This window comes from Hyperoodon ampullatus (assembly GCF_949752795.1).
Source record: "Hyperoodon ampullatus genome assembly, chromosome: 13".
Classification (NCBI taxonomy): Eukaryota; Metazoa; Chordata; class Mammalia; order Artiodactyla; family Ziphiidae; genus Hyperoodon; species Hyperoodon ampullatus.
The window spans coordinates 6,158,670-6,176,932 of record NC_136926.1 but is presented as its reverse complement, the minus strand read 5'-3'; the positions used below and the strand labels follow the sequence as shown (position 1 = coordinate 6,176,932).

Genomic DNA, 18,263 nt, shown 5'->3' with positions numbered 1-18,263 from the left:
GGCTCCGGACGCTCAGGCTCAGCGGCCATGGCTCACGGGCCCAGCCGCTCCACGGCATGTGGGATCTTCCCGGACTGGGGCACGAACCCGCGTCCCCTGCATCGGCAGGCGGACTCTCAACCACTGCGCCACCAGGGAAGCCCTTGCATTTCATTTTTTTTCTCCAGCACAGCCCTGTACAGTTTGCAGGTCCTTCTGTTCGCTCCGTGTCCTTCACCCATAGCCCCAGGGCAAGGGCAAGACACGGAGCGGTCACCTGATTCCAAGGTCACTGGCTGCAGGGACACACACGGTCTAAATGACCAGGTGGCACCTGGCTGCTAGGGGTCTCAGGGAAGATGAGGGCTCTTGTTTGAGTTTCCTCTTGCTGCTGTAACAAGTGATCACAAACGCGGTGGCCTGAAACAGCACAGATTTCTTATCTCACAGTTCTGGAGGTCAGAAGTCTGAAATGGATCGAACAAGGCGAAAATCAGGGTGTCAGCTGGGCTGTGTCCCTGCAGCGGGCTCTCGGCGAGCCCGCATTCCTTGTTTTTTCCAGCTTCTAGAGGCTGCCTGCACTCCTTGGCTCCTTGCCCCTTCCTCCATCCTCAAAGCCAGTAGCACAGCATCTTCAAATCTCTTGGACTAACCTCCTGCCTCCTCCATATAAGGACCTCTGTGAGACCACCAGGATCATCCAGGATAACTTCCTCCACCTCAGGGTCAAATGACTGGCATCCTTAATTCCATCTGCAAGCTTAATTCCCCTTTGCCATGTAACACAGCACAGTCACAGGTTCTGGGGTTCAGGGGCACGCACATCTTTGCAGGAGACCATTAGCCTCCTTCCCACAGGCTCCAAAAATCTCTGGGCCTCGAGGGAACTGCTCCAAAGGCCCATCTCACAAACCCTGAGCTCCAGCAGGCAAGTATCGAGTCCACGTGACTCGGTCTCTCCACTCCTACAGAGCAGGCATACCCCGTTCCGTCATCTGTATGGTGAACACATACCCCAAGGGTGCCCAGTCTAGCCTTTGATGGAAATGTGAATCAGGCAGAGCCCATGTGGCTCATCACTAGAGACTTCCCTAAGATGACAACAAATAACTCATCAATCAATTTTCTTGGGCAACTTTTGTGGGTTTTGGGGACCAGTCACAAATCGCCCTATTGTTCATCCCCCACACCAGCAAGATCCATAACAGGGAAGACGCCCTGTTGAAACCTTCACGGCCCTGCTGAAACCTTCACGGCCCTGCATTCTAGGTCAAGAATGCCACTGGCACCAACAAAGCACACAACCTCTGGGAAAATGGAAGGCTTTGCAAGGTTCAACTGACCGGCAGCACGACTCATGCTTGGAAGACCACCCAAAGGACCAAGCCCTCACTACACAGCTGATGGGTGGTGAGCAGGGACTGGGGAAGCAGAGGCCACCCAATGTGCCCAGCAGCACGGCCACTAGGGGCATCCCTGGTGTGAGTCAGCACCCTCCCCCCATGGCTGCTGATGACCACACCTCACTGACCCCTGCCCAAGAGCCGGGTCTCCAAGGACCTGGCAGTATGGACAGGGACAAGGTGAAACCTGCCCCGTGACAACGTAATGATATTAACAATAGTAGCCATCGCAACGCGAAAGATGATAGAGGACATGATGTAATACTCTCCTTGCTTCAAAACCCTTGTGCGTCTCTTTCCTGCCAGGAAATCTGGGAGGAGGGTGCCAAGGCCCAGAGAGGTTGTACAAAAATTACACAGCAACCCAGTAAACAAGATGGGTCTCAAATGCCCGGCGCCCACCCCATGGCCTGCCTCCCAGTCCAGGACCCTCCAGGCAGCTCCACCTCATCCTCCCCCACATCCCTTCCACCCTGCATCTGGAAAGGGCCCACCTCCCCTCCCCAGGCTCCCTCAATGCCCCCTCTCACTTACCTCCCCTCCAAGGAAAACACTACCCGTCCCCCCAGTGTCAGAGCACCCACCAAACCCTCCACACCTCCCTGGCTGCCATCCAAACACCGTGGAGGCGCTCTTTACAGCACGGGGAGCTCAGAGGCATCCCGGACACATGGCCCCGGGCTTAGGGGCACAGAGAGGGCAACGGGGTCCCAAAGGTCACACAGCAAACCTGCAGAGCAGTGCCTGGGGTGCACATACTCTTCCGCCTCGGCATTCCCACTGGGAGAAGCACAGTTCCAGGAGGCGATGCAGCAAGGGGGCAGCAGCCAGAGCCCAGGTGCCATGAGATGCAGCTTCCTGCCCGCCGCTGCGGCTGCTGTTTATAGTCTAGACAGCGGGGTCAGCTTCCTGCAAGGCAGAGCCCAGGAGCCTGCGGGGAGCCTGGGAGTGTGACCTCGAGGGAAACAGGCCAGGCCAGGGCAGAGAGGTGAGCTGAGGTGTCCAGGGCTGGGCACATGGTGGACCCAGGCCGACCCCCCTGCCCGGGGATCCACAGTCCCCGGGAAAGGGAGACAGGAGGAAAGGCCAGGTCCTGCCTGTGACGGCCACCCACCAAGGAAAGCGCTTACAAGCCATGTGCCCTGGACCGATGACATCAACACTCTGTGCCTTGATTCTCCCATCATTAAACAGGGAAATTAACAGTTCTGGCCACAGCTGTCACTGTGGTCATTGTGGGGCTCTGGTTATTGTGGGGCTTAAATGAGCTAACATACAACAACACGGAGTGAGCTCGCCCATAAAACCTCTGTCAGCTCAGCCCCCAGCCCTGCCCAGAGACCAGACAAGGAAGGTGGGGAGGAAGATGGCATGCACACAACCTGTCCACGGCAGGTCACCATCATAGAGGCCACCCCAGGTGCCCTAATCCAGCCCACTCCCCTAGGAGGCAGGGAAGACATTTATCCCCATTTTACAGATGCAGAAACTGAGGCACAGAGTGACAGAAGAACCCAGCCCAAGAAAGGGAGAAGGGTTCCTCCTGCCCCTGGGTTTCGTGAAGTTACCTGGGGTCTTCTCTCTCAGCCAACAACAGACAGGCCTCACAGGCCCTGGGAATGCCCCCCCTCAGACCCTGCAGAGCTTACCTTCCTGTGATGGAGGGGACGGGCACATGGGGCCAAGAAGGAGACGCCTCAGGCCACAAGAGCAGACAGAGGCCACCTGCCTAAGGGAACACGGGCTTAAAGTCCCCCAGGCACCTGGAGTCATCCGGCTATGATGTCTCATCCTTCCTCTAAAAACCAGCACAGCAAACTGACACCACCGCCACCAAGCACCAATCGGATTGAAGTCTTTCTCTGTGCTCTCAGTGTCAGGCAGCAAGCCCCTTCCTGTGTGACCTCACTTAACGCTCCCAACAGCCTCGAGAGATGAGCCATCTGATTGTGCCCATTTCGTGGATGGGAAAACTGAGGCCTGAAGTAGCCAGGACCTTATTATCTCAAACCTCAGCCACTCCAGAGCTCAGGAATCAGCTCTGCTCTGCAGGGGACTGTCATGACCACCCACAGGAAAGACAGGGAGGGAGCAGCTGAAGGCCCAGTGACCGCCGGGGGTCTGAGGAGGGCCACAGGTGAGGGAAAAGATATCAGATGCAGGGAAAGGCAGACAACTTGGGACCCCAAGACATCCTGCATTGGGATGCCAGGTCAGGCCATGCCCAGCCAGAACCTGACATTCGACACATTTATTGGGCACCTACTGTGTGTCCAGAGCTGTTCTAGAATGGCGATGCAGCAGGGAATGTGGACCAAAGTCCCTGCCCTTCTGGAACATGCATTCCAGCAGGGACGACAGACAACAGCAAGTTAAACAGATAAAACCATAGTTCATCAGAAGGAGACACGTGAAGGAGGGAAGGAGAGGGCTTGAGGAGGAGAGGGTACAATTTTAATTAAGACCAGAGAAGGACCCACAGAAAAGGTGACATCTGAGCAAAGAGGGCAAAGAAATGACGCAAGCCGCACGGACACCTGGGGGAAGAGTGTTGCAGGCAGAACAAGTGCAAAGATCCTGAGGCAGACACATGTCAGGTAAATTTCAACAAGGAGGTTAGTGTGGCTGGTACAGAGTGGGAACAAGGGGAACAGATCAGAAGGGGAATTGGTGGGGGGTGGGGGGGCGGGGCACAGACTGTGCAGGGACTTGTAAGCAAGATAAAGAGCTGGCTGTTATGCTGTCTGAGATGGGAGGGCTCTGAGCACAGGAGGGATAGGCCTAAAAGAAAACCCTCCGGCTGCCATGTGGGGAACAGACGGTCAGGCTGACTGGTGAGGAGGCTACCGCAACAGTCCAAGCAAGTGATGATGAGCGCTGTATTAGGATCCTGGAGCTGCTGTAACAACTCATCACAAACTAGGGGGCTTAAAACAATACAAATTTATTCTCTCATAGCTATGGAGGTCCGAAGTCTGACAGCAAGGTGTCGGGTGGAGTGGTCCCTTCTGGAGGCTCCGAGGGAGTCTGTTCCATGGACCTAGCCAGCAATCCTCGGCTTGTAGACGCATCACTCCATTCTCTGCCTCCGTCTTCACACGACGTTCTATCCTTATAAGGACACCGGTCCTACTGGATTTAAGGCCACCCTACTCCAGCACGACCTCATCTTAACTAATTACATCTGCAGCGACCCTATTTCCAAGTAAGGTCTCCTTCTGAGGTTCTGGGAAGCACATGAATTGGGGGAGGGGACACTATTCCACCCAGTACGGTGGCCTAGATGGAGTGCAGGCAGCAGAAGTGGGCAGAAGTGAAAATGGTTAAGAATACTTAGGAGGGTGGCAGACGGTGTCGGTGCGTGTTGGGGGCAGGGAAAAGTGGGCGCCTCCCAATCTCTCCCCCCGCTTTCATCCTCCCCTAGTTTAACTGGTCACAGGAGTTACCCAGGAGTCACCACCACACATAATTCCCACCAGAACCCCACCCTGCAAACCTGGCCCAAGCCCCCAGGACCCTGGCGACCCCTGACTCCCGCTGGCCTCTGCAGCATCCCTCCAGGGCCCCCGCTCCGCTCCTGGCCTGGTGGCCGGTGGCTTGGCAGACAAGCCCCACTGAGCCCCAGGGCAGCACATCCCCGGCCCCCCACCTTGGCCCAGCAGGCTCGCCTCGTTAGCCTAACGAGCAGGGCCTCGGTGCCAGGCAGTTGCCATGGCCACGGAGACAGCAGCACTGGGCGATGCTCCCGGAGGGTCTGCGGCGGGCACCAGAGTTCAGCGTGAGGACAAGCAGGGACCCCCGAGGCACCCCCTCCCCACGGGGCCCCCTGCTGTGTGCACCCTCGGGCCTGGCCTCAGGGACTTCTGACTGCCAGCATCTCTCAGAGAGGCCCCCTGGGCCACAAAGAAAAATCCACTCCCCGCCCACCCACCCCTCCTGACCTCCTGGCCAGAAGTCCCCCCTCCCCCCCCAATACAGCACACAGTTATTGCAGGGGTGACCGTCAAGGGGAGGTCGGAGGTCAGCAGACGCTGGGGCAGACAGGCCTCCAAGGCAGTGAGAAGGGCCTGGATTTCATGCAAGAAGTGCCGGGAGGCCCTGAGGGCTCATGGGGCTCTGAGTCAGGTCAGGGCACTCACCCACAGGGTCCACCCAGCAGCTCTGCACAGAACAGACTGGGGGCAGGATGGAGGCTTCTGCAGGCGCTGGGCGGGTGAGAGGGCAGCTGGGGTGACCCCCAGCTCTCTGGCTCGGCCCCACACTCAGGGAGGAAGCCCAGGCTGGGGGGTCGGGGGACGAGGGGGGACCGCGGGTCCGTTTTGGGACAGCTCGGGCCTGAAGCCCCTTTGGGACAAAGGGAAGGAGGCTGCTGGATCTACCTGCCCGGCCCCAGGGTGGGCTCCGAGGGTTTACGAGCCGCAGACAGGAAGGAGAGGGACTAAGACTCGGCCTGAAGGACGGACTCACGCCTCAAATGGCCCCTCAGCTCCCTTTGCCTCACCAGACCCTCTGAGGTCGTGTGTCATTCATCACCCCATTTCACTGGTGAGTAAACTGAGAAGCTCTGCACAGAGGCTCCATTACTTGTCCTAGGCTGCATCGCACAGCCAGTAAGAGGCAGACACCGGACTCCGCCCCGTGGCTCATTTGAGCTCTGTTCACAAGCCCTAAAACACAAACACACGTCACCAAAAACCAAGCCAACCCCAGGAGACAGGAGGCAGAGAGCCTGGGCCCCCGGGTCTCCGGGAGACGCACCCACACATGCCCTCCAGTGGGTGGCCAGTTGCCGGTCTCATCTGATTCCACCCGTCGGTTACTTTTCCCCCCACTTCCTTTCCAGCTCAGAGGAATATCCCAGGGTCAACAGAAGGAAGCAGAAACACTGGAAAGCATCCACAGAGCACCAAGGCTGGAACCGGAGCCCAGAGGCCCCTCCATGCGGACACACCAGCAGCACTGCCACCGCAACAATTCCAAGATCCCTGGGCCCCGGATACGGAACAGACAGGAGTGACCCTCCACCCAGGAGTGGTAAGCTCGTCACCTACCCCACTGCAGGGTCTTCCCTCAGGCCAAGTGGCCCCCAAGGGCCCCGGGGCCTCCAATAGGGATCCTGCACCTTCCAACCCACTCACTGTCACCTTCCCAAGCCTGACCCAGGATGGACACCCAAAGACCCTGGTTCTTGCCCAGGGTATGACCTTGGTTAAGACACTCCCTGGGGCCTTGATTTCCTTCTGGAATCATCTGTTAGGAGACCACCCACCCACCACCCCGCAGGCACGCAGGGGGAACAAACCTGGAAACATCTCGCAAGTGTTTTCCTCTTCCTTACTCCTGTCTGCTCCAGCCCACCCCTCAAGAACTGAGACAACTGTCAGGAATGCATAGGATAAGGTAAAATCAGAGAGCAAGGGGCTTCCCTGGTGGCACAGTGGTTAAGAATCCGCCTCCCGGGGCTTCCCTGGTGGCGCAGTGGTTGAGAGTCCGCCTGCCGATGCAGGGGACACGGGTTCGTGCCCCGGTCCGGGAGGATCCCACATGCCGGGGAGCGGCTGGGCCCATGGCCGCTGAGCCTGTGCGTCCGGAGCCTGTGCTCCGCAACGGGAGAGGCCACAGCAGTGAGAGGCCCGCGTACCGCAAAAAAAAAAAAAAAAAAAAAGACTGTGGGAGCTCTCTATCAGGGGTCGGCAAACGTCTTCTGTAAAGGGCAGTAGAATCAATATTCTAGCCTTTGGAGGCCTTCCGGCCTCTGTCACAACTCCTCAGTTTTGCTGCTATAGCCTGAAAACCACCACAGACTACACATGAATGAATGGGCATGGCTGCGTTCCAATAAAACTTTACTTCCAGACACTGAAATTTGAATTTCACTTAATTTCACATGTCACGAAATACTCTTCTCCTGTTTATTTGTTTCAACCACCAAAAAATGTAAAAACCGGGCTTCCCTGGTGGCGCAGTGGTTGAGAGTCCACCTGCCGATGCAGGGGACGCGGGTTCGTGCCGTGGTCCGGGAAGATCCCACATGCCGCGGAGCGGCTGGGCCCGCGAGCCATGGCTGCTGAGTCTGCGTGTCCGGAGCCTGTGCTCCGCAATGGGAGAGGCCACAGCAGTGAGAGGCCCGTGTAACGCAAAAAAAAAAAAAACCCAAAAAACAAAGACTGTTAAAAAATGTAAAAACCATTCTTAGCTTGCGCACCATATAAAAAAGTGGAGGTGGTCTGGATTTGGCCCGCGGGCCGTAGGTTGCCAACCCCTGCTCTCTATATATTCCAGAATAAGCTCCTAAGATGTATTATAATTTAAAGGAGGAAAGTAAGATGTGAATAGGGTGTGATATCATTTGTGTGCTTGTTTTTAAACGGAGCACACACATCCAAGTCCCTGTCAGGCGGACATATGGCCAGAGTATCTCTGAGACGAAACTTTTCCCACGTGTATCTGCCTTGGGGGACAGAAATGGAAGGGTAGGAACAGGAATGAGACTTACTTCGACACCTCTGGGCTCTGTTTTAATTTTTTAACAGGCCCATGCTTTTTCTTGTAGTAAAACACATTTTTATAAAGCCCGAGGCAAGTAGCAGGGTTTCAGTGCGTTACTTTTTGGTTTTCTGTATTTTTCAAATGAAAAATAAAAGTAACGTTATCCCCTGCGCCAAAAAAAAAGTTAATCTAGTTGTTATCTACATGGAAAGACATCCATAATGTGTTAATTCATAGCAGAAAAACATATGGACCATGGCGGCCCCTATGGGAAGCAGGCCTTCCTGATGTATCTGCAGGTGCAGAAACAGACAAGGCGGGGGCTGGACCATCATCTCTACGAACCGGGATTCCTCTGAGCCTGAGTCCAAGACCCATGGACCTGAGCTCAGCTCACAGTGGGAGCTGCCCACACTTTGCACAGACCTGGGGCTGTCTCCTGTGCTCGAGAAATGACAGCCAGGGAAGGAAGTGGGGGACACGGAGCCAGCTCTCCAGTCTCAGGGACAGCGGCCTGGTAGGACCAAGAAGGGTGAGAACACCCAGCCGGTGGCCTGAATACAGGCGTCTGGTCCTGAGTCAACAGAGAAAGCAAGGCTCTAAGGTCAAGCTGCCCAAGAGGGACGGTGCCCACTACTCACATTTTAAATGTATTAAAATCATGTAGCAGGGTTTCCCTGGTGGCGCAGTGGTTGAGAATCTGCCTGCCAATGCAGGGGACATGGGTTCGAGCCCTGGTCTGGGAGGATCCCACATGCCGCGGAGCGACTGGGCCCGTGAGCCACAACTACTGAGCCTGCGCGTTTGGAGCCTGTGCTCCGCAACAGTGAGAGGCCCGCGCAGCGCGATGAAGAGTGGCCCCCGCTCGCCGCAACTAGAGAAAGCCCTCGCACAGAGACGAAGACCCAATGCAGCCAAATAAATAAATAACATAAATTTTAAAAAAAATCATGTAGCAAATAACATTCGGATCCTAGATGGCACTAGCATCTCTTCAGGTGCTCAGTGCCACCTGAAGAGTGGAGAGTGGCTAAGGTGTTGGGCAGATGGGGCAGGTCCGGAACGTTTGCACCATCACAGAAAGGTCTCCTGGTCAGAGCTGCCCCAGAGGCTGGTGGGACAGGAGGGGGTGGGGACATTAGGAACGGGGGCAAGAGGAGGTGGACGGAGGGCACAGGAGCCTGGGCCAGCACCCAGGAGAGCCTCAGGCTTTGCTGGGAAACAGGACCACAGAAGGGGGTGTGTCCTTCCAAGATGACAGGGATACAGTGGCACCAGGCAGAGAAAAAACACACAAAAGAAGGAAAACACTCAGCTGCTAAGAGCCAGGCCCCGCTCCCATACACAGAATCTTGTCTCATCATCCAGTCCTGGGCCTTCGGATCAGGCACAGCCACATGTGGCTTTTTAAATTTAAGTTAATTAACATGGAATAAAATTACCAGTTCCGACAGCGCTAGCCACATTTCAAGCGCTCAAGAGCCACACACACCTAGTGGCTACGGGACAGCAAAGATCTAGAACAGTTCCCACCATCGCTGGGAGCGACTGGGCAGTGCAGCTGTGGACGGTCCTCTGAGGGGGCGTTATTTTCCACCCCTCCCCCACTTAAGGATAAGGAAACTGAGGCCGCAAGTTCAGAGACTTCGCTGAGTTTTTAACTGAGGGAAGCAGGATTTGAATCAGGTCTGACTTCAAAGGAGCCCTTTCTAGAACCATCCCCGCCCCCCGCTGCCAGGTGAAGGGGAAGCTCGGCCCTCCCCCAGGAGGCTCCCTGTGTCCTCCCCATCAGGCTTCCCCCCACTTTCCAGGCAGCCCAAGCGCTCCAAGTTCAGTGCCTGACAGGCGCTGGGGGATTAAAGGCGGAATGGAAAACCTCAGCCTTCAAGGGGCCAGGGAGAGAGCTGGACACATCTGTGAATCACCAACCAGCCCGACAGGAGAGGAGCCTGCCGCCTCCAGAGAGCAACAAGCCCAGGCCTGGGGCTCAGGTGAAGAGGCTATGCCATGAGAGGATCCCTCCCAGCAGCCCTTTAGAGGGAGGAAGGGGTTGTGTCCAACCAGCCTGTCAGTGAGGACCTGGGGTGAACAATAAATTCTACAGCGGGAAGCCTTTCCTCTCCAATGGTTGGTGGGGGGCAAAGTAGCAACAGCTCCTGTGATATATCATGACATCCATCGGGTCCTCACAACAATAAAATCAGAAGTAGCATCATCATCATCATCATCATCCCCATCTTAGAGATGAGCAAACTGAGGCTCAGAGAAGTTAGGTAACCAGTCCAGAGTCACACAGCTTGAAACTGTAGGGCTGAACATCAAACTCAGCGCTCTCACTTTCAGCCCCTTAATCCTCTCCCTTACCCCCAGTGGGCCCTGTGCCCAGTGTACAGGCCAGGGCACCCCAACTTTCAGAGGGGCAGGGACCAGCCCCAGGGCACTCTGCTTGCATATCGATAAGCCGGGACTTCAACTCACCAGAACTTGAAATGATCAGAGGTGCGGATCTCGGACAAAACACTCCCAGACTGTCCTCTACTGTTGGTTTAGGATGATTCTTTATGGATCTTTAAACCGAAAGTTCCTTCCCCCAGGGCTAGCCTGAGCCCAGCTGGGCGTGGTGGTATGGAAGTGCCCAGGCAGAAAAGCCTCACTTTGGTCTAAAAGAAAGATAATGATGGTGATTTTGATCATCATAAGCAAAAGTCACACAACCGTGCGACCTTGGGCTGGCCTGGCACCTCTGACCTGCGCCCTCATCTGGAAAATAGGAAAAAGCTGTCATCTGCCCCAGGACCTCTCAAGGTCTCCAGCTACAAAGTACCCCAGGGCTGCCCGCCAGCGTACAGGCACTCATCTGATGCAGCTTTCTGGAGTCTCGTTATATGCCATGCTAAATAATTCAAAACCATGTTTTCATTTCAAAATAAACACAGCCCCATCGCCAGAGCGAATGCCAAATTTGCATGAATGTTTAAGATAAAAGGAGACTTCAAAGAAACTTCAGACCTGCCTCTGGCACTGCCCCTCCCCAAATCCTAGAAAGAACAAGTTCTCAGTCTCCTGCCCCCTGGGGCAAAGATCTGCAGGTGCTGCTCAAATAAGAAACATAATTTCTTTTTTCCTATCCTCTATGGCAGCTCCACAGAGCAGGTCTGCAGTATGTTCATTCTTGCTGCACCAAAGCGACCATGAGTAATGCCAGGTCTTAATTCTTGGTTCCGCATCCAAACTGTGTGACCTTGGGCAAGTCATTTAACCTCTCCGTGTTTCAATTTCACCATCTATAAAATGGGATAATAATAGCCCTGACTTCACAGGATGGTAATGAAGAGTAAAGGGGTAGATTCCTGTTGAGGGCAGATCCTGGCACATAGTAAGTGCTTTCTATGTGTCGGCTGTTATTACTATTGCATTATACATAGTATTTTCCAGCTCCTAGGCCAAAAGTTCACTTGACAGGTCGTAAAGTCCCTTCCCCCCCTCTCCAAGGATCACTTCTCTGGGGGCTCCACATACCCACCCATGGGACAAGCCTTTTAAGATGACACCCCTGGCCTGACCCTGGGCAGCTTGGCCCTCCCCAAGCAGCAGCCCAGGCTCAGGTCCCCTCCTGGCCCCCTTTCCTGGGTGCCTGGGGCAGGAATGACCAGTTCCCGCAAGCTGTTCCCCTTGCAGGGAGTCCAGTCTCGGAGGTGGCACCTGGGGAGGCTGCCGTTGGCATTAGAGAGATGAAGAGGAAACAGAGGAGGAGGGAAAAACACACACAAATAAAAGCTCTCAACCCCCTACTGTCAGAGGCAGCATTTGATGTGGGGGACTTTCTGTTCTCAGAGCTGCTGGAAGGAAGCGGTGAGAGTCCCAGCTCTCCTGCCTGTGCATCTCTGCTTCTTAAGAAGGGAGCCCCCTCCAACTTCTCCACCCACAGGCCTCAGGTCTGGGTGGGAACACAGCACAAGGTACCTCCCCCCTGCAACTCGCAGTCGGGGGTGGGGGTGGGGGGATCCGGACCAGGCGGCCTCCACATCCAGCCTGAATGGCAAGACGCTGGGGGCCGGGACTCCTGGGGCCTCCTTCCATCGCCAGCCAGCGGGCAAGCCGGCCAATCCTCCCACCCCCATGCCCTGGGAACAATCAAGCCTTCCCAGATCGGGCCTTTCACGCAGCTAAATTCGTGTTTGCAGAGCTCTCAGAAATCTTTAGGAGGTGGTATGAGTATTATTAATTGGGTGAAAAGAACGGATTATGCCAAAAAAATCCTTCCCACGTAGCCAAACCCTCGCTGAGGGAGGGGGGTGGGGGCGCGCAGCCCCACGAGGGGTCTCCATCCCTCAGCGGGGCCTGACAGCCACATTACCATTTACATGGATTTATCAATAGTATTGATCCCGGAGCAAGCGTAAATAGCTCGGTGGGAAGAGGCCGGGGCTGGAGCCCGCTGCGTTCCCGCCCCCACGTCTGGGTACCGCAGACTCCCCGGGCACCCAGCGGCGGCGGCGGTGGTTAAGTTTCCAAGCAGGGACAAGGCAGCCGGCGCGGGGAAGCCAGACAGCGCCCGGGATGCCCTGGCAGCCGCCCCACCGCCGCCGCCGCCGCCGCTTCCCAGCTCACCGCCGGCTCCGGGCCAGCCGGACTCGGTCTGTGCATCTGTTCAATGGGCTGAAGGCGCCACCTGCCCTTCTCGGTCCTCACCGGGAAAAGCAAAGGGAGGTGCAAAGAAGGCCCCTTCCCTTCCCCAGATCTCCAGGCAAAATGCAAGGCAGCCCCTTCTCACAAAATGTCCAGGCCATTGGATTAAAGGCCAAGTTTTAGAACCCAGGAATCATAATAGCAACAGTGGTTGTAGTAACACATATACAAATACCTTGTATGTATTACCACCTCACTTCTCACAACAACCTTCTGAACTCGGTACTATTTTTACCCCACTTTACAGACGAGAAGCCTGAGGCACAGAGAAGTTGAGTAATGTGTCCAGGGTCACACTGCCAGTAAAGTGGCAAAAGTATGATTCCAACCCAAGGCGTTGAGTTGCAGAGTCGGCGGTGAAAGGCTCAGCTATCCCAGCTCACATCTCTTCCTTTCTCTGAGGGCTCTCCCTGCACCCACCAATCCAAAAAAAAAAAAAAAAAGAAAGAAAGAAAAAGAAAAAAAAAGGCCACCCACGACGAGGTACACAACAATGCCCTGGGACGCCCTCCCAGCTCACTCCTGGCCCGGAGAGCCCCTTCTATCAAAGCAGCCGCGGGGACCCAGATCTGGTTTTAAAAGGGCAAAGTCAAGGCCACCGATAACACAACCCAACGAGCCCAGAACTCCACAGGGATCCTCTCCCCTTCCCTCCTCCCTGCCTCCCTCACACATCCTTCCTCCAAATCTGCAAAAGGGAAAAAAAAAAAATCATAATAAAACCAGTTCTCACCAACAGGGGTGGAGGAGGAGGGGGAGGAAGGGAGGAGGCTGAGCCGACAGAACAGATCCGCCTCCGCTGCCTGCACCAGACCCTCGGAGCGCAGGAGCGCACGACAGGCGGCGGGAGGGCCCTCGCTGCCAAAAAAATAAACCTACAATGTAAAAATAACGCCGGGCGCCCCACGCTAATTGGGCCCGGGCGACAGCAGCTCACAGGTACAGCGTGTCTCTCCCGCCCGCCCGCCTGCCTAGCCCTCTCTCCCTCCCTCGGGCTTTTTCCTGCAAGCGTCCGGGGTAGGGAAGGCGCGCCCCACGGGTCCCTCCCACTCCCCTCCAAGTCTCTGGGGGTGCTACCCCAGCACCAGGGCCTGGGGCCTCCGGGTCCAGCCCAAGTGGGATCAGCTCCGAATTCCAACTTCCCAAACTAGTGGCATCCCAAGTATCCGCACAGCCTGGGGGAGGGACCAGGAGGCGGCCCAATGAGGCGTCACCAGCCGCGGGAGGCAGGCCCAGACACCAGGAACACCAGCCCACGGGGGAGGGGGGAGCAAGGGGTGCCTCTCCCCGGAGACCCCCATCCAGAGCCCTCCGGTCCCTCGCCCAGGAGCGCCACCGCCAACACCACCACCCCCGGTGGCGGGAACCCCCCAGGCGCCTTCCGCAGCAGCCAGGCCGGGGAGCCGAGGGTGCCATCTCCAGGGGTTCTCCAAAGCCGCACTGCCCGCTGGAAAATAAGGCGCAGTGTCACCCCCCCAAGTCCTAGGCCGCTTGGGGAGGAGGGAGGCGCATGGCGGCCATGCCCCCAGGGCCGTGGCACACGGTGGGGGGCTGCCCTACGCAGTTCCAGGGCGCCCCCCGCCCGCCCACCCCCACGCCACTTCCCTCCTGCCCGCCACCTCACTGGGGAGCTGGAGTTCCCCTAAGTTCCCCGGCACCTCCACGCACGCGGGCCGCAGTGTCTACGAGGCGCCTCACTCCCCAGCAGGCCACCCCCGAGAGCGCCAACTCGGGAGTGCAGGGGCCCCGCCAACTCCGCCGCGTGCGCCGCCCGATCTTCCCCGATTCCCCCGGAAGCGCGCCCTGCGCCTCACCCCGGCCCTTCGCGGGGACCCCCGGCCCCAACTCACCTCACGGAGGTGGAGGCGGCGGCGCCCGAGCACGGGGCGCGCTCGGGCTGCCCGGGCGCTCAGGCAAGTGGCGGTGCCGATCGGGCTGGGGGCGCGCAGCAGGCCCGGCCTCCAGCCGGGGCGCGATCCTCCCGCCGCCGCCTCCTAGGGCGCCAGCCCCGCGTCCCTGGTCCGCAACTTGGCGCGCATCGCGGGGCGCAGGGCGCGGGCGCACGGCTCGGGCGGGGCGCGGGCGGACGCGGGGCTCCGGTGCGGCCCGGCCTGCCCGCGGCTCCGCTCCGCGGCGGCGGCGGCGGCGGCGGCGGCGGCGGCGGTGGCGGCGGCGGTGGCGGCGGCGGCGGCGGCGGCGGGAGGGGGAGGAGGGGGCGGGGCAGGAGCCCGGGAGGCGGCGGCTCGGCCTCCCGGCTCCTGGCTCCCCGCCCGCACAGACGCGCCCCGGCCCGGCCCCCTCGGGCTCCTTAAAGGGCCCGCGTCGCCACCCCTGGGCCTGCGCTCACCCACTCGCGCGTGCACAGGCTGCCACACAGATACACACACACTTGGGCGCGACGCCGAGTTTCTTTTTAGCAGCTCCGCGAAGGAGGAAGGAGGGGGAAAGCGCCTCCCCATCCCGCCCCCTCCGCCTCCTGCGGGCCGTACGCCTTCCTCCTCCCCAGCCGCAGATACTTCTCTGGAATAGCGTTTCAGCTATTAAATTATGACTCAGGAGCGGCCAGTGGATGGGGAGGGGTCATATGGGGAGGGCCACACACAGGGCCTTTAAGGGACCCACACAGCTGTGCAGCGACACCCACGGTGGAGCTCGCTCTTGGGGCTCTGGCACACAGTAGGGCGCAGAACTCTCACCAGTGGACATTCACACACTGGGCCTCAGCAGAGAGAACATCTAACCCAGGTGAACACGTGGGGAAACTCACAAACCCCCGCAGACGTGAGCATAGCCTAGGACTTAGACTCATAAGACATAAGGTCACCCACAGATAAACGCCGGACACAGACAGGAGTTCACACACGCAGGCATACACACACACACACACACACACGAATGTCCGTTTCTAGAGGGCGAGGATTTCTGCCCTTTCACAGTAGGGACGCAGTGCGTTGCGTGAACTCCCATGTGGGGACTTTCAGGGACACAAATGCACAGACACGATGCTGCAAGCTTGTGGTCGGGCACACACAGCACGAGTAGGCAGGGTCACAGACGAGCACACATGTGGACACTCGCCCGCGCACACGCAGGCGCTCACCGCTCCAACAGGAGCCCCACTGGCTGCCCTGACAACGGTGTGTCCTCATTTACCCTCCTCCTGCCCCTCCCAGACAGCCCTCTCAAGCCCGGGGAGATCTTTTAAACAGCAGAGGGCACTGGGAGCCCCAGACCGGGACCCTCCCTCCTCCTCTGCTTTCCCCTAAGATGTACGAGAGTTTGATTTTTTTTTTTTTTTTTCAGTTCAACTTTCCTTTTTTGGAGCGACGTCTCAGCAGATTCAGTTCTGCCATCTGCCAACATCTGAGAACCCCCAGGGGGAGTGGGGTATGGCTGCGGTGGGGAGGCGGCCATGCGGTTTCCAGGGGCTGGGCGTGCCTCTGCCTCCAGCCGGCCTGCAGGGGTTGCCAGCTGCCCTGGCAGCAATGTGTCCCTCTCGGCCTCAGGATTCTCGGGTCCTTTTTTCCTGGGGAGGGTCGGGGGGAGCACCTGAGGCTGAGGAAATCTGGAAAAAGGGAAGTGTCTGTGGAGGGGCAGTTTGCAGTTTGGAACAGAAAGTGGGGGGGGGTCTCAGGTCAACGGCCCCTCCCTTCCCGTCCTCGTCCCACCAGCTCCAGAGCTGCCCGACCAGAGCGTGGGAACCCGCAGGTCAAAAGCCAGACCTAAGGAAGGAAGGACTAGCCTTCCAGAGGGGTCTGGGGGAGGGAAGGGAGGGCAGGAACTGGGAAGCCCTCCTCAGCCCTCCCACCAGGCAGGCTCCTGAGCCCTCACCCTCAACCCCTGGTCACCTGAGAACACTCCCCAGGATTTGCATTTCAATGAGATTCCGCTCTGGGATTTGGCACTGAAGAGAAGGGTTTGGGGTAAATTCAGGGGTTCCTTCTTCCAGCTTCTGCCTCCCAAGGGTTGCCGTGGGGCTCTGGCTGAGTCTAGGGGCATAGGAGGGGGTCAGGCAGGCAGGGGGACTGTCAGCTTTGTAATGTCCCAGGGGTCACATGGAAACCCCTCGAAGAGCCAAGTAGAGACTCAACCGTCGGTGTCCTCTGGACCAACCCCGTGACAGATGGAAACGCCCAGGCCAGGAGAAGGGGCGGCATTTTTCTGCAGATGACTGGCTTCTTGCCCACTCCTGTCTCTCTGGTTATTAATCTCATCCTCATGGGCTGCAGGGAGCAACACAAGTGCATGTCCTCAGAGCTCATGAATTCCCTCCAGAAACCCTCAGATGGGGGCTTGGGGGCTCCTGAGATGGGTCCCACAATACAGATGGGGAAACTGAGGCCCTGGGAGGTTAAGAAGCTAGCTTGCTGGACTCACTCAGCTAGCAATTCCAGATGGGTGCTCTGAACCCTGACTCTGGAAGGATGAGGTGGAAGAGGTCTCAGCTGAGCCCCTATACCCAGCCCCCCACAGATTGCATCCCATGCCCTGAGTGCTCCTCTGTGTTCTGCATCTTTCGCTACTGGGCTCTGAGCAGCAACCCCAGGGATCCACATGTAACTAATGGGAACAGCAGCTTTGAAAAATTGCCGAACACTCTGGCCCACAAACAGCCTCTCTGGAGGGCCCCTACACCCCTCGGGAATGAGTGTTAGCTAAGAGCTTCTAATGTATGCATCCAAGGGGTTCTGGCCTGAATGGAGCCAAATTCTGCCTTAGGTTCAGATCCCACTGTCCCCCTTCCAATCATTCAACCTTTTCCTCCTAAATACCTGGCATACTATTAAGCTCATCCCTGCCTCAGGACCTTTGCACTTGCTGTTCCCTCTGCCTGAGACAGCAATCTTCTAACTTCAAGTCCCAGGTCAATATCACCTCCTTAGAAAGGCCCTCACTGAACCTCTATCTAAAACCCCCAAGGCACTCTCTAACCCATCCCCTTATTCCTTTTCCTCACCATTTTTCGCCATCTAAAATTATCTTGGGCATGTTGCTTATATACTGTCTTTTGTCATCAGAATGTCAGCTCTATGAGAGCAGAGACCTCATCTGTCTGGCTCACTGCTGTATCCCCAGCACATAGTAGGCACTCAGTTAAAATGTATTGAGGGACTTCTCTTGTGGCGCAGTGGATAAGACTCTGTGCTCCCAATGCAGGGGGCCCGGGTTCGATCTAGATCCCACATGCATGCCACAACTAAGAGTTCGCATGCCACAACTAAGGAGCCCACGTGCCGCAACTAAGGAGCCCGCCTGCCACAACTAAGACCCAGCACAACCAAATAAATAGAAAAATATATTTTTGAAATGTATTGAAAATGAGGGAACAAATGAATAAATGAATACAACACAGGGGAGAAGGGGGCTGGCTGGGGGTCAGGCTTGGCCCTGGAGAATCCAGAAACAAGGGGGGATGGCTGGCCTGTTTTCTAGCACTCACTCCTCTGGGATATTTCAGAGTCGAGCCTTTACTTCCCTCCATCTCTCATCCTCTAGGTAGAGGGAGGCGGGGGGTGGGGGGGGAGTTGCTCCCCGAGCACAGCCCAGGGTCTGACACCCAGAAGATGCCCATTCAGGGTCACTGAGTCCATATAGAAAGCCACGGTGTCAGATCAAACTTCCAGCCACTCCAGTGGCTGGAAAAAAGCCCCCCTGGCCAACCCTGGAGAAACCAGGCATTTAAAGGGTAAGAACACAGGCTGC

General features: G+C 57.2%; 1 long non-coding RNA gene across 1 annotated transcript in view; it reads right to left on the bottom strand.

The window, feature by feature from the left end:
- The window catches only part of LOC307061793, a 32,156-nt gene extending 17,613 nt beyond the window's left edge, over positions 1 to 14,543 (bottom strand). Inside the window, exon 1 of the long non-coding RNA XR_013811202.1 lies at positions 14,411 to 14,543. This is a non-coding gene — a long non-coding RNA (uncharacterized lncRNA). The remainder of the gene's footprint in view (positions 1 to 14,410) is intronic.
- Between the last annotated feature and the right edge of the window lie 3,720 nt (positions 14,544 to 18,263).